This window comes from Bos javanicus, chromosome 29 (genome assembly GCF_032452875.1).
Source record: "Bos javanicus breed banteng chromosome 29, ARS-OSU_banteng_1.0, whole genome shotgun sequence".
Lineage (NCBI taxonomy): Eukaryota > Metazoa > Chordata > Mammalia > Artiodactyla > Bovidae > Bos > Bos javanicus.
In genome coordinates this window covers 38,296,521-38,322,146 of record NC_083896.1, presented here as the reverse complement: position 1 = coordinate 38,322,146, position 25,626 = coordinate 38,296,521, and the positions used below count along the sequence as shown (strand labels likewise).

The 25,626-nt window shown below is 43.3% G+C and overlaps 1 non-coding gene and 1 pseudogene across 1 annotated transcript; both read left to right on the top strand.

Annotated features, from left to right (window-relative positions):
* Positions 1-7,459: 7,459 nt before the first annotated feature.
* On the top strand, positions 7,460-25,059 carry LOC133241702 (pregnancy-associated glycoprotein 1-like; annotated as a pseudogene).
* Positions 18,776-18,848, top strand: TRNAC-ACA (transfer RNA cysteine (anticodon ACA)). Its single transcript has one exon. It is a non-coding gene; the product is annotated as a tRNA-Cys (tRNA).
* Positions 25,060-25,626: the final 567 nt, after the last annotated feature.

Genomic DNA, 25,626 nt, shown 5'->3' with positions numbered 1-25,626 from the left:
AAGCATTGTTGGCAGATCACCACCCACCACTCCCAGTCAGTGTGGAGCAAAAACACACAATTTGAAGACTGTTACCCTGGGTTTATGCTTGGCTTTTCATATGCTTAGCTGTGTGACCTTGATCAAGTCCCTTAACCTCCGTTTTCTCATCTGGTCAGTGGGCATGATGATAATAATTCCACCTCTAGATGCATATGTGCCTGCTAAGAACAAGTGGCCCTGAGAGAGCTTACTTGGTTCCTGAGTCTGAAAGAGTAAGAATTATTCTGCCACCTAGGGAGATGGAAATCTTCTGTTTAGAGATTATGGTTGCCATCTCCAAGGCTAAATACTGATTCAAGCCAAATGACATCTATCTCTGAACCTGACCCAGAACTCTGACTGAGCCAATGATTCTGTTTTCTCGGCCCCCAAAAGAGCTAATGATTACTGTCTCAGATTACTCCTTTTCAAGCCTTACCAGTCAGCCTTTCCTTGTCAACTACTTCTAGCCTGAAATCACACTGCAAGGAGAGCTGTAAGACTGTTGGTCTCTTTTCGGTTTCCCACATCTCCAGCGTAGAAAGAAGTAGCTGTTATGGCTACTTGTCATAGCAACAGCTATGGCAACCTGTACAGTCCAATCTCAGCCTGTTAAATGAAACTGTCCACATTTGGACCCTCATGTTTAAATTACCTACAGTTGCCTTAGAAACCTTCCTATGCTTGCTGTTAACGACCAAATATGTGTGGACTTAATCTAGTTTTCTTTCCCAAGCATGATTTCAACCATTCAATGAAGTAAGCAGACATTTAGTCATCTGATTATCCACAGGAATTGACAAAAGCAAACCACCCATCCATTTCTTGCTGGCCCCAAAACAACATTGAAGTGATCTGCTGAAACAATGTGATACATTGGCATGTACAATCCAGAAGGGACATGTTTTCTGGATCCGTTTTCCACCTAGTGCCAGATGTCTACCACAAGCCTCACACTCCAGCAGCCGGTCACCTGGTTTTTGCAGACTCAGCCCACTCCAGATCTCTTCGACATCCTTCAGTAAAATCTAGAGAACAAACTCAGTCAAAGCTCTCTCTCCTGAAGAAAACAGTTTTTTGTTTTTTTAGAAAACAATTTTTGGTAACACATTCAAAATCTTGTGCTCCTTGCCTTGGATTCAAGGACCTGCACCAGAGGATGGGAAGCCTCCCCTTCCAACTAAGTCTTTCTCCACTCCAACCAGGACCAGAGCCTTCACTGGACCCTGTCTGCTCATTGGTATCGTTCAGTTGCTAAGCCATGTCTGACTCTTTGTGATTACATGTTTGGCAACAAAACAGGCCTCCCTGTCTTTCACTATTTCATGTAGTTTCCTCAAACTCATGTTCTTTGAGTAGGTGATGCCATCTCATATTCTCATCTGTCTCCCTCTGCCCACAACCTTTCCGAGTATCAGGGTCTCTTCCAAATAGCTGGGTCTTGACATCATTGGCCTAAGTGTTGGAGCTTCATCTTCATCATTAGTCCTTCCATTGAATACTGTTCTACCACTTCCAAAACAAAAGTCATTTTTCCAATCACCTAACAATATTGAACACTGATAAAGTTTAATAGAAGTCGGATCTGGTCCTCTGAAAAAATCCCAGCACTGCCGCCCTGCCTTTCTCTTACCATTCTTTCCACCTGGCATAGAATTGCTTCCCTACAGCTTCTGCAGCTTGAAATGGCTTGCTGACCCAAAATTGTCAGCTATCCAGGAATTGTTCCTTCCTCCTTTCTTAAAGACTTCTGCCTGCTCCTTGATTGTCCTCTGTACATCAGTTCAGTTCAGTCTCTCAGTCATGTCCACTCTTTGCTATATCATGGGGTGCAGCATGCCAGGCTTCCTTGTCCATCACCAACTCCCAGAGCTTGCTCAAACTCATGTTCATCAAGTTGATGATGCCACCCAACAATTTCGTCTTCTATCTTCCCCTTTGCCTCCTGCTTTTAATCTTTCCCAGTATCGGGTTCTTTTATAATGAGTCAGTTCTACCCATCAATTGGCCAAAATAATAGAGGTTCACTTCAGCATTGGTCCTTCAAATTAATATTCAGGACTGATTTCCTTTAAGATGAACTGGTTGGATCTCCTTGTAGTCCAAGGGACTCTCAAGAGTCTTGTCCAGCACACAGTTCAAAAGCATCAATTATTTGGTGCTCAGCTTTCTTTATGGTCCAACTCTCACATCCACTCAAGACTTCTGGAAAAACCATAGCTTTGATTCTACAGATCTTTGCTGGTAAAGTAGTAATGTCTATGCTTTTTAGTATTCTGTCAAAGTTTCTCATTGCTTTTCTTCCAAGGACCAAGTGTTTGGTTTTTTTTTGTTGTTGTTGTTTTTGTTGTTGTTGTTTGTTTGTTTTTCCACAGCTGCAGTCACTATCTGCAGTTATTTTGGAGCCCAGGGAAATAAACTCTGTCACTGCTTTCATTGTTTCTCCATGTATTTGCCATGAAATAATGGAACTGGATGCAGTGATCTTCATTTTTTGATCTGTACGTACCTAATCAAGACCATTCCCAATATAATGAAATGCAAAAAGGCAAAATGGTTGTCTGAGGATGCCTTAGAAATAACTTAGGAAAGAAGACAAGCAAAAGGCAAAAGGGAAAAGAAACACATGCCAATCTGAATGCAGATTTCCAAAAATAACAAAAGAGATTTAAAAACAAAGCCTTCCTAAGTGATCAGTGCAAAGATATAGAGGAAAACAATAGAATGGGAAAGACCAGAGGCCTGCTCAAGAAAATTAGAGGTAGGGAAGGATCCTTTCATGCAAAGATGGGCCAAATAAAAGACAGTAAAGTCATGGACCTAAGAGAAGCAGAATATATTAAGAAGAGGTTGAAAGAATATGTAGAAGAACTATACAAAAAGGATATTAATGACCCAGATAACCACGATGGTGTAATCACTTACCTAAAGCTAGACATCCTGAAATGTGAAGTCAAGAGGGCCTTACGAATCATCACTATGCATAAAGCTAGTGGTTGTGATGGAATTGCAGTTGAGCTATTTCAAATCCTAAAAGATGATGCTGTTAAAGTACTGCAATTAATACGCTAGCAAATTTGGAAAACTCAGCAGTGGCCACAGGATTGGAAAGGTTGTTTTCATTGCAATCCCAAAGAAAAGCGATTTCAAAGAATGTTTAAATACCACACACTTGCACTCATCTCACATGCTACCAAAGTAATTTCTTCAAGCAAGTCTTCAACAGTACATGAACCATGAAATTCCATATGTGCAAGTTGGATTGAGAAAAAGCAGAGGAACCAGATATCATACTGCCATCATTCATTGGATCATAGAAAAAAGCAAGAGAATTCCAGAAATATACCTACCTCTGCTTTATTGACCATGCAAAAGCCTTTGACTGTGTGGATCACAACAAACTGTGGAAAACTTACAGAGACTGGAATACCAGACCATCTTATCTGCCTTCTGAGAAATCTGTATGCAGGTCAAGAAGCAACAGTTAGAACTGAACATGGAACAGCAGACTGGTTCCAAATCAGGAAAGGAGTATGTAAAGGCTGTATATTGCCACCCTGTTTATTTAAATTATATGCTGAGTACCTCATGTGAAATGCCCAACTAGATGAAGCACAAGCTGGAATCACGGTTGCTGGGAGAAATATCAATAACCTCAGATATGCAGAAAAGACCACTCTCATGGCAGAATGTGAAAAGAAACTAAAGAGCCTCTGGATGAAAGTGAAAGGGGAGAGCGAAACATCTGGCTTAAACTCCACATTCAGAAAATGAAGATCATGGCATTTGGTCCCATCACTTCACGGCAAATAGATGGGGAAACAATGGAAACAGTGAGAATTTATTTTTAGGGGCTCCAAAATCACTGCAAATGATGACTGCAGCCATGAAATTAAAAGATGCTTGCTTGTTTGAAGAAAAGTTATGACAAGCCTAGCAGCATTTTTAAAAGCAAAGACATTACTTTGCTGAAAAAGTTCAGTGTAATCAAAGCTATTTTTCCAATTGTCATGTATGGATGTGACAGTTGGAGCATAAAGAATGGTGAGTAATGAAGAATTGAAGGTTTTGAACTGTGGTGTTGGACAAGACTCTTGAGAGTCCCTTGGACTACAAGGAGATCCAACAAGTCCATGCTAAAGGAAATCAATCTTGAATATTCATGGGAAGGATCGATGCTGGAGCTGAAACTCCAATACTTAGGCCAACTGATGTGAAGAACTTACTCATTAGAAAAGACCCTATTACTGGGAACGATTGAAGGCAGGAGGAGAGGAGGATGACAGAGGATGAGATGGTTGTTGGATGGCATCACCGACTCAATGACATGAGTCTGAGCAAGATCCAAGAGTTGGTGAAGGACAGAGAAGCCTGGCGTGCTACAGTCCATGGGGTTGCAAAGAGTCAAACGTGACTGAGAGACTGAACTGAACTGAACATACTCCATAGCAAATGCTATTTGTAACTGTCATGTTTCTCCAGCAAGACAGGGCTCCCCAAAGTCCCATATCCCTAGTCAGTCTGCACCCATGCACAGAAGTCACTGCCTAGCATTCACAAGGCATTCAGTGAGTTCTGATTTCAGGGGGACCTCCATTTTGGTAGACATAGAGGAGCAAAGGACACATTTATTCTCCTGTCTCAAACAATTTGAAAATAGAAGAGATAAATCAAAGAGCAGTTTTTTACATCAAATGTCAGGCAGCAGAGAATGGATTTCTGAGGCAGGGAGCAAGCAAGGTGAGTTCTACAATTGCCCCAACTCTATAAATAGTTTCCAACACATACATGGAAGGGCTATCTAGGCAGAGACAAACGGTCTCCCCAAGAAGAGAGATTTGAGACTCTAGATAGTTAGAGTTCACAGGAGAGAGCTACACACAGAGAACTGTGCGAGTGTACAGGTGATAACCTTCCAGTTTTCAGCAGAGAGTCAATAGTACTGGTCAGGATTATAGGGAACAATCCTTGAGTCTCAACTTGCAGCAAGTCTAATGGTGTCCCCACCCACCAGCATGGAAATTACTCATAATCCCCATGACATCAGTATGGCCCTGAAGACAATACTGCCTTACTAGTGGGGAATAGTAAACCTGGTCTAAAGGTTGGTCTTGTATCAGCTAAAAAACCTGAACAGCAAGCCTTCAAAAAATGCAATTGTTTCCAAGAAATTAAGTGTCTGCAAACAGTGCCATGAATAATTTATAAAAATTAAGAATATCCAGCATCCAAAGGGTAAAAATTGCCATATCCAGTATCTATCCAAAATGAGGGGAAAATCAATTAGTAAAAACACAGCTAAAATATACATTACATAATTAGCAAGGAAGGACATTAAAATGCTTCCTAGAATAATAATCTTTATAGTCATCAAGCTGAATAATATTGAGTATGTTAAATAGAGACATGGAAAATAGGAATGAAAAGACTGTGGGAAAAAATTTAATTGTGCATCACAGAGATTTGAAACAACTTTAAGAATACTAACATATATGTAAATGGCATCCCATAGGAAGTGAAAGAAGAAGAATAGAGAAAAGAACTACATAATTACTGGCTGAAAATTTTCCAGATATGATGAAGGCTTTAAACCCATTAACACAGAAGTTCAATTAATTCAAGGACAAGAAATGGGACAACTATTCAAAGGTGCATGATAAGTCATTGTTTAAAACAATCAACCAAAGAAATGTAACCAGAAGGAAAAACAGACACAATAGAACAAATATGGGAAAGAGAGCAGATTAGGCATACGAAACAATGTTAGCCAGAGGACACTGGCACCACATCTTAAAATGCAGAGAGAAATATAATTGACTCAGAATTCTATACCCAAGAAAAATACATATCAAAAACAAGATAAAATACTTTCTCAGATGTACAACAACTATGAGACTGCATCACCACAAACAGACCAATGTAACAAGAAATTATTTTAACCAGGGCTGAAACGTGAGATCTCCATGATTCTAGCCATCTCAGTCCTTCAAAAGACCTTGATAAGGACAAACAAATATTAAAGTAGAAATAGTCATTGTGTTTCTACCCACTTCTAGAAAGTATTGCTAACTCCTCAGTTCTGGATCTTGCAATGCTGATGGACTAGATGGAGAAGTGATGTGAACAGAAATAAGCAAGGTGAGACAGGTAGGTCAGAATTTGAGGTAACAAAGACAAAGTATTTAGAAGCTGAAGAATTGAGAGAGATTTGGGACCTGAGTTGGAAAAGCAGTTTTCAAAACAAATTGGTCCTCTGGTGTGTATAATCCTCACTTCAGTCCTTAAAAGATCTCTACTGACCAGTCTGCCTCTTTTTTCTGGAGCACAGTTTAGGTCCATCTAGGTGTTTCTCATTGCTGTTCCTTTCTCCTGGCTTCCACACTGTACCCAGCCATTCAGCCTAATCCATTTAGAAAAGGTTTGTTCTTTCAGACAGGCAATGCAGGCTACCTACAAAATGATCTATTCTCTGATTCTCTTTCAAAACTGAAAATAGTTTGTTATATATCCATGAGCCCAGTAACTACAGGACTGCATTTCCTACCCACCTGTGCTCTTAGTCATGACTGGTGACTGAGATGCAAACAGATCTCTAAGAGGGATTTCTTTAAAGACTGCTTTCAAGGAGCTGATTTAGCTGAGAGATTGGACTCTTCCCTTCCCTACTTTCTTCCTAACTGTTGTCTGGATTTTAGTTGTGATGGTGGAACTCCTGCAGTTGTATTTTGGACAATCATGTAACCCAGGAGATGGATACCACCCAAGCTCTGGCTGGCCCACCTGCAGCTTTGTTTCAGTGGGAGAGAAAAATCAAGTTTATCTTGCTAAAGTTATAGTAGTTTTAGTTGTTTGCAATGTGCATCCAAACTTAATCCTGATACTACTATGTGTTTAATATGATATAGCCTTATTATTTTGTTAGCTTTAGTTTAGTGAATATATTTATGTTTTACATTTCTCTATTTTTTTATTTTATAAATTGATTCATCAACCATTATACCTAAATTGTATAAATGCAAAATTATGATTATAAGCATGCTTTCCTTTAGATTTTGAATTTTTATACTTTCTTATCCTCTTTCCTTTCTTGTTTTCTGCATATTGGTACAGCCTAGATCATGTCCTCTCTGTTAAACTCATCCATATACATATCTGCGGGCCAAAACACACCAAGAGCTCTGTGGGGAGAACCAAAGAAGAATGAATACAGGGATATGAATGAAGGGTGGTGGCCTTTGTTACTCATGGTGAATGTTCTGAAGTAGGATCACATTCCCCTGCCCTTCTGTGTGCCCACAACCCCCAAGTTTTCCATGAACATGGAAGATACCTTGGCCAGTGGAATTTGAGTAGAGGTGATATGTCACTTCCAAATTGAAGTATTATTTTCTGTTCCACTAGCTGGAATGCAGATGTAATGACAGGAGCTGGAGCAGCCATGTTAGACCAGAGGTAAGTAGCACAGGTGGAAAATATGACAAGAAAGAAGTGGACCCTCATCTCTGTGGAGAGACCTGAAGTAATATTATATGAAAGAGAGTTGAAATTGTATTGTATTTAAGATAATGTTATTTAGGGTTTGATTACAGTCATTGAATCTGTAACCAAACACTCAGAATAGAATAACTGACCTTTGTGTTAGCCTTGTCTTGACATTAGGGTCTGAATGAGACAGTATCTACTGATGTATACTTAGAAATGAGTCAAGTGACAGCCCTGCACTCTGGAAGCTCTAGTGTGGGATTCAGAAACTGAACCAAGAACAAAGCCACATGTCAGGACAGCTTCAAGATCCTGTAGGAACCCTTGGGAGGGGAACTTCAATTAGTTCTGATCTCAGGAGGTTGCTTGAAGCAGGACAATCCTCTCTCAGTCTCCTCATAAATAGGCCATGGTGCCAAGTTTCATGTAAAAGTGATTTATTTCAAATTCCTTCCAGAGTGTTTTCCCTTCTGAGCCAGTGTTTAAGACCTGGTTTGGGAAGATCACAAATGCCCCAGGGCAACTAACCCAGTGGGCCAAAACTACTGAGCCTGAGTGCCCTAGAGACTGATCTACATCAGGAGAAGTGCAGGATTGAAAAGCCAGTGTACTGCAATTACAGAGTAGCCCCTGCTCGCTGCAAATAGAGAAGTCCTGAGCAGCAGTGAACACCTAGTGCAGCCAAAATTAAAAAAGAAAAAAAATTCTCACAAAGAAACCAGTGAGGTCTCAGGGGAAGCAGGACATTAAAAAGGATGAAACCAATCTGGGTCTGATATCATGCAAGTCATGGAGAGGGAAGCAAGAGCCTGTTTTCACAGGGAACTTGGGATGTAAGTTGTGCCTCAAACGTGCCCCAACCCAAGGATAGGGAGCTGGGATTTCACTCTCACACTAGCATCTCCCTCTCATCCTTCAACTAACATCCAGCTGGTGTCTCCAAGCCATTGTATTACATCCTGCAAAGACAAATCAAAGGTGACACTAGAAGCAAAAGACATGAAAGCTCAGGAAAATATAACCTCAGAAAATGTTTAGATATCTGCACCCATTCTGGCATATCCAGCATCATATCTGAAATCCTGCCAGTCTAAAGAACTCAATGGTCTCTACATGTAAGCATTTTTAAAAAATCAGCTTTTAATCTATATAGTAGTATAGTTGATTTATAGCATCGATTAATATTTGTTGTATAAGAAATTAATTCCCTTATACATAGACATGTATCCATTCTTTCCTAAATTCTTTTCCCATACAGGATATTACAGACTATTGAGCAGAATTCCTGTGCTGTACAGTAGGTCTTTGTTGATTATCTATTAAATAGAATAGTATACAGATATTAATCTCAAACTGGCAATTTATCCCTCTCCCACCTTTCCACATTGGTAACTATAATTATTGTTTTGATGGAGGGAAGTGTCTTGGCACTTTTTGGATCAGGGTCTGTGCTTGTGAGAGTGGAGTGGCCAGGGAAAGCAAGCCTGAGAGAGACTCATTTGAGATGATGCTAAATGTTGAGAAGGACCTGGATATGCAAAAAGCTGAGAGAAAAACATTCTAGATGTGGGAAGTACTCCCTGCTAAGGACAAATGTAACCAAGTTTAAAGAATGGCTACCATTCCACTGCCAATCTTCCTTCCATGCTTGGAACTTGGCCTACATGTCAACCACCATGACCTCATCCCATACTTCACTTGTGAGTCAGCAGCAATGAGCCATGTCAGCCTTCCCAAGAAGGGAGAACCTGGGGTTATCACAAGGCTGAATATGCTCTGGACTCAGGGTCTTGTCCACAAACTGGTTATCACCAGGAGCATCAGGTGCCAGGAGCACCACCAATGCCTCTGACTATCTCCATGTACTTGTTCTCAGAAGTAGAAATGCCAAGGAACTGATAGAGCAAAGAAACAAATAATGACTCTTGTTTCATCTTGCCCCGTGTGATTCCCCTGGCCTTTTGACCACACTGCTTTCTGCCCAAAATCTCTTTCCTCTTTTGCTTCCTCAAAGGTGGCTTGTGAATAATATCAGCACTGGACTGTGAAGCCTGGTGGCTGGAACTCAACTCACAATCAGCTGGGACCCAGAGATGCCCAGCCTTGGCCTGAGTTTCTGTCCTTTTTCTCCAACCAGATTCATAAAGCAAAGTCTCTGAAAAACATAAGGGTGATTGTAATTCTCTCAAGGCCTTTGAATCTCCAAGGTCTATTTGGAGCATCAAAGAGAACATATTCCCCTGCATCCAGGCTAGTCTCAGACCTTAGCCTCTCTCAGCCAGGGATTCCCTGAGGAAACATAAGATACTTATCTAAGTTGCCAGAAGGCTGAGAAGAGAATGCTTCTCACTGTGAATGGAGGTTCATATTATCCAGTCACCCAAAGGTCTGTGTTGTCTGAATGAGGATTGGGAGCTCTGGGGATTCTGAGTTGTGAGTGAGTCAGTCACCACCTGTACGACGGCCTCCGAGGGTCACTACAGCTGGGGATCCCCCACTGTGCCTGGAACCCAGAAGAAACAGCCTGCAGTATTGCCTTCCTGCTGCTACAAGAAGGTAGGTCTGCTGATAAAATCAGAACCAGACTTGAGGGACAACGGGAAAGGAATTTCCACTCTTGTGCCTGCAGCTATCTGAGAGCTGCCCAGCAGTGGATGAAATGGAGTTTTCTCTCATCTTTCCTTTCCTGAAAGTCTTCTGGTCTGAGAACCAGTGTTCCTGGGTCACAAGTCTTCACTAATGTACCTGCAGCTTTAGAGTTAGTCATACAACCCAGGGTTCAGTTTCCTATCTCTTGGATGAGGGAGACTGGACTCGCTCCAGAACACTTGTTCCAGACTGAAGCTCAGTGCCAGTCAGTGGACAAGAGGCTCAGAGGTGCATGTTGCTGAGGAAGCTGAGGCTGCCTCTGGTGGGCAGGGGGCTGTAACTGTCTGGTGATGTTCATGGGTCCTGGGCTCAGGACTGGGAGTGGTAGACCACTTGGCACAAAGCTGCTGTGATACCGAGGACCTTAGAGGCCTTGCCCACTGGAACTTACCATCATTTGGGTTCTGTGGGACGAGATCAGGTACTTAAAAGTCAGAAGTTACCCATGGGGAAGTTTGTAGATTCCTCAGCAGAAACCCAATTTAGGCTGATGAATCATCTCTGCTAAAAAACTCAAGGAATTAGATATGCCAGGACTCTTAGACAAATTTTGTAGTATTTTAAATACTATTTAAAGTAAGTCATCTTTTGGATGACCCACCATTTGCTCTCTGGCTTGGGATGATACCCACAGTTAGGGTGGAATCAAAGGGCTCTGGAGGAGGCTGTCCCTCTCCCTGTGACTCAGTAGGAGTGAGTACAGCTCTCTTCCCTCCACATATGGAGCAAGAATTCCACCAGGAAGGATGTGACCTCCAAGTTTAACCGGAAGACTCAGGTAGATCTGACCCTCAGGTAGGCACTATTCTTTTCCCAGTGTTTCTTCTTTCCCTCCTGCATCCTGTGCAAGCTGACCACCTCCTGGTTCCTGGGTTCAGAATTCCTCCTCCCTTCTCTTGCAAATATCCATGCAGTCCCACTTGTGGCTTCCTCTCTACCCAGGCCCAATCCCTCACATGCAGATGGCACTAAAGAAGGGGAAACAAGGAAGGGTCTGCCCAGTTCATTCTTTCTAAAAATATCCACATTCCTTCTGCTTCCAGACCCTGTTCTGAATCACAAACATCTCCAGCTAGTTGACTCAGCTTAGCAGGGTAATGGAGATGCAGATGGGGGGGGTGGGTGGTGGTAAGGTTGTCAGGTGTGGGGGATGGTTTTCAGATGACAAGAGATGAGTTGGAGTAAGGAGCATGTGGTCCTCCAACCACTCATTCATTGGGGACCTGCCTGAATCTGCTATCTTGGGCTCCTCAGGGTATCTCTAAGACAGAAATTTCAAAATGGACATTCTATAAACTTCTTACTACAAAACGGTTTCAAGCATAACAAATATAATAAAGAAGATTGTCATAAACGCTATATTTTATCATTTTGGCATCAATAAGTACAAAACCATCCTCTTAGTCCCACCGGTTGTCATTGACTGGAGACTGCAACATCAAAGTGGTGGCCAATTGAGTTCCCGGTGAAGACATTCTTGACTTGCATCAGTCTTTCTCTTCTTGCTATCTTCTCACATGTGGTGGTTGAAGGGAACAAGAAGAGGGAGAATAAGAGAAAAATAGGAAGAGGCTAATCCCATCATGAGGGACCACCATCAAAACCCCATGTCAACCTGGGTACCTCCCAAACACTCCACTTCCTAATACCATCACATTGGAAGTCAAGAGTGGACACAATTCAATACATCGCAGCTATGCAGATCTGTTTTTAAATCAAGACAGACACTCATTTCATTCTCTCTTTTACTTCTTATTCATTTTTCCTGAAATATTTTAGGGACGAGATGAACAATTCACAAAATGTACTTAATGAGTATTTGGGGTAAAATAATGGGATGTTAAAAAATGCACTTTGTTCCCAATAAAATTAAAATCTAATATCCAGTCCATGTACAAATTTCCCTGATGCTCAAAAAGCAGTTTTCACAGTTTACTGAAAGAATGTAGTCATATGTCGCACTTGGTTGTTCTCCTTTAAGATGAAATAACTGTTCCTCTCGCAATTTTATGCCATTTATTTGTTCAGAAACTGGGCGGTAGCAGGGTGGATTGTCTTACAGAATGTCCCACTATTGGGTTTAGAGCAGAAGTCCACAATACCACCACAGTGGGTCAGGACTAGTACCAGTCCTTGATATATTAGGAACCAGACCTCCACAGAAGGAGGTGAGCTGCAGGCCAGTGAGTGAGGCTTCATCTGTATTATAGCCGCTCCCCATCACTCTCTCATCACTCCCAGAATCGACAGTCTAGCTTGTTTTCCTGGAACTGTTTATAGTTACATAACCTATGCTTAATAGAAACAAAAGAGCATAAATATTGATGATTATTTTCCTTTCTCAGCGCTTACAATGGTGAGTTGATGCCCTAGCAATCTATCACAGTGACAAATTAGATGTTGCCTATTAACATTTGGACACATTTAGCCAGCTTAAAATTAAATATTAAAAAAGTAAGATCATGGGATCCAGCCCCATCCTTCATGGCAAATAGAAGGAGAAAAGGTAGAAGCAGTGACTGATTTCTTCATCTTAGCTTCTAAAACCTCTGTGGATGGTGCCTGCAGCCATGAAATCAGAGGATGTTTGCTTCATGGCAGGAAAGCTATGAGAAACATAAAAAGTGTGTTGAGAAGCAGAAATAACATTCTGCCCAACAAACTGGTAGATGTTTGGCATTTTCATTTGGATTCTTAAACTTTTTGTCCAGTCTCCATTGGGCTTTGAAATGCCTTAGCTTTGTGGTCCTTCATGATTCCCAAGATTATTTTGTGCATTTCTTTACCCAGTCCTGAAATCAACCATCTCTTTAAGAATCCATGCATTGTCTGATGGGAAATGTATTTAGAAGCTGCATGTTAGACCTCAGAATAGTCACTGATATCAAGTTGTCATTGCTTGTAGGCTTTACATTGGTCAGAGTAGGAAGTACACGTTTTCCTTAAAAAATAAAATAAAAAGGAATATAATTAGTTGGTACAAACTTATGCTTTCAGTTCAAGATTAAAGACAGAAGGGTTTGAATTAAACTTCTTTATGTTATGTGTGAACCTCTTTTTCTAGCCACTGAAAGACTTACTTCAGAAAGTGAAAGTGAAAGTGAAGTCGCTGAGTTGTGTCCGACTCTTTGCAACCCGGTGGACTGTAGCCTACCAGGCTCCTCTGTCCATGGGATTCTCCAGGCAAGAGTACTGGAGTGGGTTGCCATTGCCTTCTCCAGGGGGTCTTCCCGACCCAGGGATTGAACCCAGGTCTCCCGCATTGAAGGCAGACACTTTAACCTCTGAGCCACCAGGGAAGCCTTCAGAACATTAGTTTTAATTATTGTCTTGCTTTTACCTTTTAACATGCATATGATTCTGTCACAATAACAGAAGTTATGAGGAACAATAAGTTGTTGAATATAGTTTCAGATTTCTTTCCTGTTTTTCTTTGTTTTGTTTTGGATGGGCAGTATTTTTGTTTTTAGTTAGAAGATATTCCACTCTGAATGTAGTCATAATTCTGAATTTTAAAGCTACTTAAGTAATGTGTTGTTATGGGCAGCAAGTCACCAACTTGATGTAATTAGATTTATCAGTTTCTTTGTTCTCAATTTATTCACTTCAGTTCAGTCCTTTCAGTTGTGTCGGTCTCTTTGCAACGCCATGGACTGCAGCATGCCAGGCTTCCCTATCCATCACCAACTCTCGGAGCTTACTCAAGCTCATGTCCATAGACTTGGTGATGCCACCCAACCATCTCATCCTGTCTTCCCCTTCTCTTCCTGCCTTCAATCTTTCCTAACATCAGGGTTTTTCCAATGAGTCAGTTGTTCCCATCAGGTGGGCAAATAATTGGAGCCTCAGCTTCACCATCAATCCTTCCAATGAATATTCAGGACTGATTTTATTTAGAATGGATTGGTTTGATCTCATCGAGGTCCAAGGGACTCTGAAGAGTCTTTTGCAACACCATAGTTTAAAGGGCATATATGTGTGTCATTTGTCAGTGATGTCATGTTCCCCCTGTTGGGATTTAACCACCAGAACTGAATTTAAACAACATGAAAAAATGAGGACTAAGTCACAGTGACCCATCTAAACACACCTGGCAAAAGGAGAGGCTCCTGTTGTATTCAAGGGACAGGCATGGATAGATCTCATGCAGGAATAGGCCCTGGGAGTCCTGGAGGAGTCATTAAACACGATTATCTTCAGCTGCCACAGTAGTTTTGTCTTCTTTGATTGGGAAGACATTTCAAAATTATTTTTTGTATGTTTGGTTTGGCAGACAAAATTTTTCATAACATAGACCCTATGGGGAGATTATATCAGAAATATATCCATTTATCTTAAGCAGTTAAATTATGTTGGTTTGTATGTCCCTATTTCTTTATAAATAGAAACGAAACACACATGTTCAGTATGCATTCAGTGTCTTTGTAAATCAACTGACATGAATTAAATTCCTCTCTGTCCCCACTGCACTCCCAACTCTAGGCAAGAAATAAAAACCTGCAGAGACTGAAAGCTGATTCCAGCACATCGCTGTGGAGATTTTGTTCCCACTGTTTTTTTGGAAAAAATTTAGTTGCTAACATTAAAATCAGTAGATTATACATAAATATCCAAACTTCCAATTCTTTTTAAAACATGGCCAACTGGTCTGCTTTCCAGCATGAGTGAAGTGGAGGAAAGGCTGCTCCCAGGGGTAAGGCCTGTGTGGCCCAGGGTTCAACTTGGCCACCTAGTCCTAGTATCATATCTCCTACCTCTTGAGGCCATGACTTTGTGAACTAGACTGCTAGGTCTCTTAAGATAAACACTACTTTGTCTTCATCAACTTTGACTTTGAAGCCTTTAACCCAGAACCTAACACACAGTTCTTCCTTGTACATTTGCTGGATGGTATAAAATATCTTGTGGATGCATATGACATTTCTTCCAATACTGAAACCATGCAATTGAAGTATTGGTCTTCCCTAAATCTTTGATGCAACCTGGCATCATAGGTGCCCCTGATGTCTGCCATCAGACCCACTACCTAAAGCCAGTTGTATGTCCCTGGGCTGTCCCTGAAGTCTTCACTTTGCCATTTGACAACTTATCCTCCTAGCAATCTTCTCGCCAATGAAGACAGCAATGCATTTCTCATGAAGTGGCTAGGAAGATGACATGAAACCAAGAATGTTGAGCATGGCCCTTAGTATCCATTTTTATGATGTTCTTAGCAGTTTTCTCTCCAAGTAGGCAAGGTTCTCCATCTTCTTAGATGTCCATGCAGATCAGTATGATTTTCCAGCCAAGCTTCAAGGAAGAGATTACAGTTCAATTCTCTGTATTCCAAAAAGCTTCAAAGTCCACTCACCAAGGACACTGATGAAGGTAAAGATTTTATCGAGACCTTTGTGTTTTTTTAAGAACTATTATTGACCTAAAGGGCTAAACTAGGGCATGTCAGAGCATATATATCTAGGGGCTCCCAGTCACCACTACATGCTAAGAACCTGAACTTCCATGAGTCCTTGGAGCCAGGAAATAAGCATGAAGTGGCTTGTGTTCCTTGACCTGGTAGCCTTTTCAGATTGTAGGGTCATGTATGTATGGAGACTGTAAGCCACATCATCTTCCTTTCTGTGATTTTTCTTTTCCTCTGATTATTCTTCTACTCATCAGGTTTAGAGTGGAATGGAATATTTCCCTGACAATCTTAAAGTTCAACCCTTAAATATCGATAAGTACCTTGCTCTAGGAACTGTGGAACCCAAGGTTCTTGGTGTAGATTTGCATAGTTGCAAAACTCTGGGGTCCAGTCATGTCATGACCTATTGAAATTGGAACTCCTTGCAATTGTTCAGTGCACAGTCAATACAGATGTAGGTGTGGTCCTGCAGAATAGCACTTTTCTAGGTTTTATTTAGCATGTTCTTTGTTCCCTCTCTATTCCAGTGTGTATATGTCTATGTCTACATCTCTGCATCACTATCATTTATCTCTCCATCCCTTTGGAAGTCTCTGTGAGTGTATTTCTCTCTGTGGTGTTTTCTTTTAACTTTTCTTTTAATTTTCTACATTTCCTGAACTTGTTCCCTATCTCCTGGATTCTTCTTTTAACTCTCTCTTCTCTTTCAACTTGGAGAAAGATTGGCAGATCTACTTATACACTGTTTTATATCTGCTTGCTCAGATATAAAAGCAAGCAGTGTGACCACAGCCAATTCACAAACCTCTTGCATTTCAAATTCCTCCCTTGTAAAAGAGGATAGGAATCCCCCTTGTAGCTCCTTCCCTGAGCTTCTATGAGAAGGATACAGTGTGGTGGCAACAGCAATGCTAGTGGCTGTCATTGTTGAGACTTCCTATTTATCAGGCACCTTATATCCATGACTTTACTTATCCCCAAGATATCCTATTTGGAGGGTTTGAATCATTACATTCCACCATTTTATCGAAGGGGAGACTGAGACCCCGCATGGTCATATGGCTTACCCAACATTACAGAACAGAATCTTTATTCAAACTTACGTCTTTGCCATGGAATATGCATAAAATTCTTATAATAAGGTGACTCATAAAAATGATTGGAAAGTACACAGTGCCATAACAATGACAGTTATACCTTAACACTGACATCTAATTGTAGCATCTTCTTTGTTTTCTTTGTCAAATGTTCGGTGAAAGAATACCTCTAAGGTATTCACCCCCTGAGGAACATCATGGATGTGAGTGTTTTTGGAGGATGGTGCTCCACAGAGCCCCCTGGTGCTCTAGCCTAGCACTGGGGCTCATCTGGAGATGCCACGTGAGATATTGGGGCTGGGGCTCCTGCAGGAGGCAGAAACACTGGGTAAAAGGGGCCCCACACGAGGAGAAGGCACTCTCATCCTCAACTGTTGGTCTTGGTAACTGGGCCCATAAATTACTAGGTGGCAGGTAAACATCCATTTCTGTGTCAAAGACATGTCATTAGTTTGAGGGAGATTGTTCCTTCTGAGCAGAAGGCAATGACCACCAACTGCAGTACTCTTGCCTGGAATAACCCAAGGACAGAGAGGCCTGGTAGGCTGCAGCCCATGGGGTCGCTAAGAGTCGGACACGACTGAGTGACTTCACTTTCACTTTTCATTTTCCTGAATTGGAGAAGGAAATGGCAACCCACTCAAGTGTTCTTGCCTGGAGAATTCCAGGGATGGTGGAGCATGGTGGGTTGCTGTCTATGGGGTTGCACAGAATCGGATATGACTGAAGTGACTTAGCAGCAGCAGCAGCTCCTTCCGAACTAAGGGAGTCAACTAGTTACAGATGAAGAATGAACCATCTCTGATCAGAAAGTAGAACCAACTGCAAAGCAATTGTGAATCCCCAGGCAGAGTAATTCAGTTTCCACAGATGCAAGAACCACAGCAGGAAAAAGTTGCTGAACCCGTATTCTGTGTAAGGCCATAAGAATCTAACACAGTGCTTACTGTTTTTAGATCAGAAAAAGGGCTTATTTGTCTTCAAGAATGCCATGTCAGCCTGAGAGATAGGCAAAGAATAAATACATGTCAAGTGAAAGGGTCACTTGTGTGGTGTTGATTGAATGTGGTCTGAGTTTAGAGTTAGTGCCTGGGGTTGATCAAGAAGGATCTCCTGGAGAAGGAGGTGCTAAGGCTGCATTTGAAGAGACTACAAAATTTCTCAAATGAAGACACCAGGACTTCCCTGGGTGTCCAGCGTTTCTGGAGGTCCAGTGGTTATGCCTCTGGGCTTCCAATGCAAGAGGTGCCATTTCAACACCTGGTCATAGAATCAATATCCTGCATACAATGTAGCACAGGAACAAAAAAATCAAATGCAAGCACCTCTGTGATCAAAGGCTGTGAGCTTCACAGTGGTTGGAAAGTGATCTCAAGTGATATACGACACCAGAGGGAGGCATCAGTGTGGGAATAGAGGGTAGCCAGTTCTGACTAATCCACTCCCTCCTTCTCCCTGTAGATGCAATATAAGGGTAACATCACCATTGGAACACACCCTCAGGAATTCCAGGTTATCTTTGACACAGGCTCATCTGACTTGTAGGTTCCCTCCCTCTTTTGTCCCAGTCCAGCCTGTTGTAAGTACAGACACCCCCTACCTGAACCATCCTTTACTTGCCCTGCCGCCCTGTTTCCACCCTTGGCACCTGATTACACTCATCTCTTATGTCTGCAATTACACAAGTTAGGTTCAGACATTACAAGTCTTCCACCTTCCAGCCTACCCAAAACACCTTCAGGATCGCCTATGGATCTGGGACAATGAAAGGAATTGTTGCTTATGACACCATTCGGGTAACATGTAAAGAGAAGCTGAGTCAGGACTGGCTATGGAGTGACCTCTGCTTGCAAAACAGATGCAGGACCATCTGGCAAGACCCTTCCTAGCCTAACTCCCATAGACATTGGCCATCTTACCCACAGGATCCTGTCCCTGGGGAGGCAGTGCCCATGGTGACACATAAGCAAACGGCTTAGCTAACCCAGAGAGTGACTTAAGGTGTGGACTTGCAGCTCCTCTGCCCATGAGCAGTTCAAGGTTCATTTTGCTGGGAGCAAAAAGAGCGGGGAAAAGCACCCACTTTTATATTCACAGACTTTTCCAGGCACTTTCCAGGACTTCCCTGATGGCTCAGATGGTAAAGCGTCTGTCTACAATGCAGGAGACCCAGGTTCGATCCCTGGGTCAGGAAGATCCCCTGGAGAAGGAAATGGCAATCCACTCCAGTACTATTGCCTGGAAAATCCCATGGACAGAGGAGACTGGTAGGCTACAGTCCATGGGGTCACAAAAGTTGGACACGACTGAGTGACTTCACTTTCACTTTCACTTTATATTCACAGACTGTTCCAGGCACTTTCAGGTAATAATTGGTTTAATCCTGCAACAGCCCCACACAGCAGATGGTTAGCTCATGAGACATATGATGAAACTGAGGTGCAGACAGCAAGGGCCTTGCTGAAGTCACACATGTTGTAAATGGTGGAGCTGGGTTGGCTTTTCAGGACTGAGGTTGCTGTAGGGTGTTTGCTGCTGCTGCTGGTAAGTTGCTTCAGTCGTGTCCGACTCTGTGCGACCCCATAGACGGCAGGCCACCAGGCTCCTCTGTCCCTGGGATTCTACAGGCAAGAATACTGGAGTGGGTTGCCATTTCCTTCTCCAATGCATGAAAGTGAAAAGTGAAAGTGAAGTCGCTCAGTCGTGCCCAACTCTTAGGGACCCCATGGACTGGAGCCCACCAGGCTACTCCGTCCATGGGATTTTCCAGGCAAGAATACTGGAGTGGGGTGCCATTGGGGATAGGATAAAACTGACCTGGGGACCCTGGGGGCAGTCAAGAGCTTCAGGTATCTGGAGTGGGAAACTGGAGGCCAGAGATATCAAGGGGCCTGATAAATGAGTTCTCATTCTAGGGTACCTTTGAGAATCTCATAAAACGTATGGCCTGCCTCCCCAAAGTACTTGAGTAGTTCCCCTCTCTCTCTTTGTCTCTCATACGCACTCACACAAATACACACATATCCCCAAAAGGAAATTTCCCAGGCAGTAGTTTCATAGATCCCTGCAAGCAAGACTGTGTTTTTGGCTTCTGTCTTCCTCGACAGATGCAGAATCCACAGTACCTTACAGAGAATTCAGACCATTCCTGGCATTAGGTCATAGTGATGCCAGAGAAGGCTACCTTGCTCTCGACTCATTTTGTCCACAAGGGGGTACCAATGGGTCCTGGCCTGACTTGGTTGCCCCACCTGGACAGAAGCCACAAGGCCAATCTAACTCACTCAGGTGGTATTTTTCAGAGGGGCAGATGTTTTAAAATTCACAGCCTCTCACAAATGGAACCCAAATTCCCCTCCCAGGTAGGTCTAACCGTCTGAGGTCCACCAAAGACAGAGCCCAGCCTCAATTCTTCTCTGAGGATTTAATGGCAATGCACCCCAGCCCAGTCCTAGCCCCACTTCACATATCTGTAAGTGGGAACACTTCTCTCCCACAGACTGGGGACCTTGTAAGTACTAACCAGCTGTTCGGTCTAAGCGTTGTGGAATATGGATATGAGGATGCACCTTTTGCTGGCATCTTGGGCTTGAACTACCCCAACATATCCGTCTTTGGAGCTATCCCCATCTTTGACAACCTGAAGAATCAAGGTGCCATTTCTGAGCCTGTTTTTGAATTCTACTTGAGCAAGTAAGTCTGAAATGGACAATCTCTTTCTCCAAAATAGCTGTAAGATGCTTTCAGGTACATGAAAATTATAGAAAACTTGATAAAGAAGAATCCTGAGAGATAATCTAACCCAGGATAAATATAGCCCCAGGGCTGTACCTGGCTTCACCACTGGCTTTTATAAATAACGTTTTATTGGAACACAACCCTGCTCCTGGACTCAAAACCAGTAACTTGGTCTAGGGGGTTGAGTGAGGAGGAAGACTAATGGAAGGCAACAGGAAACAAGTTGGAGGAAAAAGCAATATGATTTGTTATGAATTTGATCAGGAAAGAAGGAGAAGGATGGTGGATATCTTTCCTTCCTCATTAGCATTCCACTGGGAGCCTAGGACCAGGTACCCTATTAGCAGGAGCCAGTGAAAACTGAAAGTGTGGGACAAAAAACAAACATGTGGGACCCCTTGTTCAAGAAATATTAGGCATTTCAAGACAGGGAGAGCACTGTTGGGATCCCTTCTGAGCCCTTTGAACAGTAGAGGTCACAGGCCAGTGGAGCCAACTCTGGGTGCCCTGAACCCATACCCTTAGAACTCCCAGGCTTTGAGTTTCCTGAAAAAATGACAACCTCTACAAGGAGAAAGCCAATATGCTTCAGCACCACGTCCTCTGAATGTGTCTGACCACTCAGGTCGCAGGAGGTAGGGCATCTTCAGAAGATAGAGTGGGTGGAGCCCAGCCAGGTGACTTAGCTTCTAACCTCCTCTGTGCCACTCATTAGCCAGTAACCAACCTCAGTCTGGATCTCAATCGCTCCTAGACGCTATTTCTGAATCTGTACATAGGGACCTTATTAGGGCCTTGATGGGTGGACCATCACAGCTCTCAGACAGTGCTGTTGTTACTGTCCTCCAAGGATCCACCCCTCTCTTCTCTATACACATGCAGGGCAAAAGGCAGTGTGGTGATGTTTGGTGGGGTGGATAAATCCTACTACCAGGGAGTGCTCAACTGGGTACCATTGATCCACGTGGGTGACAGGCGTGTACACATGGACCGGTAAGCCTCTCCCTCTGAGGGTCAGCCCAAGTGATGCTCCCGCTATTGTACATGGACACAGGCAGACACACACAATACATTCTCAGACACACAGTCACACAGACATATACACCACCCACAACGACACTGACACATAGACACATCGAAGCACACAAGCAGACACATATAAACATACACATATAAACATGCATAGCTAGTCAGAGACACACAAGCACTCACAGAGACACATACAAACAAACACACAAGCAGATAGATATGCAAACAACCCATGGGTTCATAATCCCCAGGCCTTCTGACCAGGGCTCTGACCAGGGTCCTAAAAGGGTGCAGAGAGGTCTTTGCAGCTGGGAGAGGATTGCACCCATTGCCCTGTGAGGCGTGGAGCATGGTTAGAGGACTCTACACTGTGGTGAACAGAGGATTAGGGAGAATTTCTCCATCCTGAACAGAGGTATAAAATGACCAGCTGTCCGAGGCTACCTGGGACCAAGGAAGGTCTCAGTACAGATAAATATCAGTTTAAAAACAGGGAAAGTACTGGAAATGGGGAGAACTGGTCTCCTAAGGGAACAATGACTGAGAAGTGTAGAGAGATTTGCTGAAATCTTAAGATGTGAAAGTAACTAATAAAAAAGACACCCCACGTTCATGGGCACACTGCAGGGGCTATAACAGAGAATCAGGAAGGTAGGATCCAGGAGTGACCTGAGGACAAGAGGCATAATTGATAGGATTCTGTGTGATACCCTCAGACAAAAGCTGACCTGTCCTTTGGAGTTTCTGTGGGCTAGTCATGTATTTCCTGGCCAGGGTCTCAGCATCTGAGCTGGTTGTAGGAGCAGTGCTGGCAGACACCCTCTCCCAGAGGAGCCCCTCTCTCCCACCACTATGAGAATCTGCTGCCCTCACAAATTTCCGTCTTCACTCTGTGATTGACCCTTTATTTGTTCCCCACCAGACACAGCTGTCTGGATGTTTCTCATTCATTATGTTCACAGTTTTCATTCACACACTAAACAGAGAAGTCTTGGGCATCCACTGTGTGCCAGGCACTTTAGGGAGGTAATGAGAATAAAACTTGCCAGCACATCTAAGAAGGCAGATGCACAGGAAATGAGACACACATATAGTGAACTGTGACTTTGGTACATGCTAGACATGAGGAAGTATCTACAGAGACTGTCAAGAAAGGAGACTGATAAACACCGGGAGAAAGACTTCCCTGAAACCATGACAATTAAGCTGGAATCTGGAAGATGAGAAGAAATTTGCTAGTCAAAGGGGAGGGGGCTCCTCTAGGAAGGAAGACCAGCTTGTGTCAAGGTGCAAAAGAGCCTGGTGTAATCAAGTACTGCATTCAAGAATGTCAAGGAAGATGCCCTGTCAGGGGCAAAGGAAAAGAGAGCAAGAGACAAAGAGCTGTTTAGAAGACAGTTGGGAAGGGGGCAGCTCTGGGGGGACTCAGAGTGACCTTGATGCCTGCTTTGTCACACTGTCTCTCAGCATCTCCATGAAAAGAAAGACTATTGCTTGTTCTGGCAGCTGTGAGGCCCTTGTGGATACCGGGGCATCACTGATCTTTGGCCCAAGAAGACTGGTCAGTAACATCCAGAAGCTCATCAGCGCCATGCCAGGGGTTTCTGAGGTGAAGGGTCATGCCCCAGGGTCACTCCCAGTCTCCATACAAAAGAAGCATCTCCAGGGCCAAACTCTCTCCCTCTCTCTCTAACAGCACTACGTTTCATGTTTTGCAGTCAATACCCTGTCCTCTATTATCTTCACCATCATGGCATCAACTACCCAGTCCCAGCTCAAGCCTACATCATCAAGGTGAGGGGAGAACCCTGAGGGGTGGTTCTCAAATAGGAACTTGCAGGAATCCTTGGGCTGCCGCTGGGAGGAGAGCGCCCTCTGCAGGCTATCTCTCACTATTGCAGACGCTGCTGAGCGGCGGGGGCGAGGGGGGCGGGGTGGCCAGATGAACCAATTGAGAGTAAAGGGCCATCTGGGACATTGAACATCCTGAAATAAATGTGGAGACACCATGCCATGCTGGCATGGTGGAAGTCACAAGGAGAGGGAAACACTCAGGTCCTCAGTGTTCAAAGAGCTTTACTTCAGTCTGAACCTTCGGACGGATGAACATGGAAAGTCAGCTCTAGCAGTCCCTGAAATAAGTCATGTGACAAGAAGAATGGCTGGGGACAGTCCCAGTTTGCTGTCTCACCATAGGGATTAACAGTCTCCCTTCCCTTCTTGCAGTTTTGCTGGTTTGGATGATAAATTACATGGTCACCCTAGTTCTCGGATGCATCTTCCCCTAGCTAGGGCCGGGTGCCCCCTTTGTGAGTTGGAATACCTGACCCCTCTGTGGGGAGGCGGGATGCTAATGTGAATAAAGGGTGCACAGTGAATGCTCAGCCCAAGCACAGGGTGGAGGCTTCATGTCAGCTCCCTAGGGGAGTTCACAGCTGGCTGATGGGCTCAAAGAAGACTTTGAGGAAGGGAGGGAATTTCAGGAATTCTAAAACTGTAAACTCATGGAGCCATATGGAGGGTTGCTTGGTTCTAGGCAAAACCGCACTGGATTCCATGCAAATGGCATCCCAAGGTGCTCTGCATTGGGGTCCTGGGGACTTACTCGGGGTGATGAGGGCTATGGACTCACCGGTGGGGATGGGGAACCAGAGTACGTTACCCAACCAACCCTGGAGTGGCCAAAGAGAGTGAATGCGGGCTGAAGGAGGCTTCCCAGAATTCCTAAGTCTTCAAGAACGTGTTGTGGGCACTGCTCTATTTAAGATGGATAACCAACAATGAGTTACTGTGTATCACGGGGAACTCCACTGAATTATATGACAACCTGGATGGGCGGTTTATTTTGGGGACCAGGATACATGGATACATATGGTAGAGTCCATTTACTGTCCACCTGAAACTCAGAATATTGTTAATCAGCTATATTCCAATACAAAATACAGTTTATTAATAATGTATGGATTGTGGGGATGCAGGAGAACCAGCATTCTCTGCAGAGAAAACAAGGAGCAGGAGTCAGAAGGAAAGAAACAGGGAGAGAGGAGAACTATGGATATTCTTTTTCTTTTCTAAAATTTTTATTGAAGTGTGGCTAATCTTCAGTGTTGCGTTAAGTTCTGCTGCACAGCAATGTGACTCAGTTATACACATACAGAAATATATATTCTTTTTCTTATTATTTTTCATGTGGCTTATGACTGGGTAGTTAATATATTTCCTTATGCTCTACAGTAGGACTTTGTTGTTTATCATTCCTCTGTATCCCCAACTCCCTGTCCTCCCCTCCCCCACACCCTTCCTCATGTAAACCTCATGTCTTGGCCCTTTTTGGTTGTGGATGAATTCTCATATCCCCTGCTAATGAGAAAATCCTTTGATACTTACCAAAAGAGGGAAATAAAACAAATAATTGTGCTGGGTCTGGATACTGGGGGGAGTCGCATGTAAGGGCTCAGGATGACTGATGTGTGTCTCTGACTCCCCCAGGATTCTAGAGGCTACTGATATACCACCTTTCAAGAGAACACAGTGAGGACATCTAGAGAGATCTGGATCCTGGGTGACGTCTTCCTGAGGCTGTATTTCTCAGTCTTGGATCGAGGAAATGACAGGATTGCCCTGGCACAGGCAGTGTAAATGCTTGGAGTGTTTTCAGGAATCAGTAAGGCCGCTCCGAGCAAACACTAAATCACACTTAGGGTACTCCTGCCCAGGATGCTGGTGAACTGTATTTGATGTTCTGCACACCCTATTACAATAAACAGTAAAGGGTTTCACATGTAATGGTGCTGAAACAAACGGGTGCCACTGTTTGTGTTTGGGAGGTGTACAATGATCAGGAAGGATCTACAACAAAGTCTGAATCACAGTTGAGAGGAGCCCACCTCCACCTGGCTTCAAGGAAAGGGGAGACTCATTGAAATGATTCTGAGAATCCAGGACACAAGACTCAAAGCAAATACAAAGATCTCAATGACTGGACCCAAGAAATCAGAAGTCATCAGTTCTCTATTTCACACCCTCACTCTTTCATTCCCTCTTGTTTGATGATCTTAGCCTGACAACTTTCTTCCTTAAGGCTTCTACACCTAGTGAGGGAGTCCAATATGCCTGCCCTAGCGTTTTATATCTTGAAGGCATCTCCAATAAGGAAAGAAAAGTTTGAAGACATCAGAGTTCAAGGGTGTTCTCTGAATGACCCAC